The sequence below is a fragment of the Acinonyx jubatus genome, chromosome B1 (assembly GCF_027475565.1).
Source record: "Acinonyx jubatus isolate Ajub_Pintada_27869175 chromosome B1, VMU_Ajub_asm_v1.0, whole genome shotgun sequence".
Lineage (NCBI taxonomy): Eukaryota > Metazoa > Chordata > Mammalia > Carnivora > Felidae > Acinonyx > Acinonyx jubatus.
The window spans coordinates 52,187,613-52,189,142 of NC_069382.1; the positions used below are offsets into that span (position 1 = coordinate 52,187,613).

General features: G+C 42.0%; 1 pseudogene; it reads left to right on the forward strand.

The window, feature by feature from the left end:
- Positions 1–581: 581 nt before the first annotated feature.
- On the forward strand, positions 582–1,095 carry LOC113601226 (translationally-controlled tumor protein-like; annotated as a pseudogene).
- The last annotated feature ends 435 nt before the right edge of the window (positions 1,096–1,530 follow it).

Consider the following 1,530-nt stretch of genomic DNA (forward strand, 5'->3'; position numbering starts at 1 on the left):
TTCAGCTCTGATATTTGGCATGGTTATGCCTTAGCCACCCTGCACTCCACACCCCTGCTCTTTCAAATAAGAACATGATGCTTTGATCCTATGAGATATACCTTGTTTTGGACGGTTGTAGTTTTTGTTATGTTTAAAAAAAATGTGTTGACTCATAGCATTCTCCTTTGATTAGGTAAAAAATTAACCATGATCAGGTTATGATCTCACAGCTGGTGTTCGAGCCCCACATCGGACTCTGTGCTGACAGCTCGGAGCCTGGAGCCTGCTACGGATTCTACGTCTCCCTCTCTCTACTCCTCTCCCACGGGTACTCTGTCTCTCTCTTTCAAAAATAAACATTTAAAAAAATTACTATGTTTACCATGATTTTCTATAGATCATTGCTTGTTTCAATCAATTTTTTTTTCCTTTTACCTCTTCAGTTACCTTTGAGATAAAAACAAAACAGAAACAAAAACAAAAAACTCACTGTTCTGGCCTCTCGGCGCTCTCAGCGAGTGCAGCTTTGGGCGCACTCTGCTCAAGGCTCCTGGCTCCTGCCAAGCCCATGCCACCGTCTTGTCTCTCCGTCTGCGATCATGATCATCTCCTGGGACCTCATCAGCCGTAATGAGATGCTCTCCGACTTCTACAAGATCCGGGAGATCGCGGAGGGCTGTGTCTAGCTAGAGGTGGAGGGGAAGATGCTCAGTAGGACAGAAGGTAACATGAATGACTTGCTCATTCGTGGAAATGGCTCCGCTGAAGGCTGAAAGGTTGGTAGTCACCGGTGCTGATACTGTCGTGAACCATCACTTTCAGGAAACCAGTTTCACATAAGAAGCCTACAAGAAGCACATAAAATATTACAGGAAATCAATCAAAGGCAGACTTGAAGAACAGAGGCCAGACAGAGGAAAACCTTTTATGGCAGGGGCTATGGAACAAATTAAGCGTATCATTGCAAATTTCAAAAAAAAATGACTTTTTTTTTTTAACTGGTGAAAACATGAATCCAGATAGCACGATCGTTCTTCTGGACTATGGTGAGGATGTGTGACCCCATATATGATTTTCTTTAAGGATGGTTTAGAAATGGAAAAATGTTCATGAATTTGGCCATTAATTTGGATGTATCACCTGTTGTCATAACTGGCTGCTGCTCCTCACACACCACCAGGGCTTAGACAAATGGGACTGATGCCATCTTGAGCTCTTCAGCGACTTTGACCTTGATTTATTTGGAGCAGAGGCATTGTTTTTAAGAAAAGAAAAACATGCCATGTAGGTTGTCTGAAAATAAAATGCATTTCAACTCATTTGAGAGGATGCTTCTTAGTTTAATACGTATTTAAAGCCATCCTGTGTAGTGTCTTGGAGAAGCTAGAGCATGGTTGTAGGCAACTGCTAGAAAGCATAGGATGGCCTGCAGATAACTTCTATAGTGGAAATCATTTATGGGACTGGAATATAAAAAACAAAGTCTTAATACTGAGTTCAAGTAAAGGGAAAGGCCATGCTCATAACTGTGCCAATGTTTGATGTGGG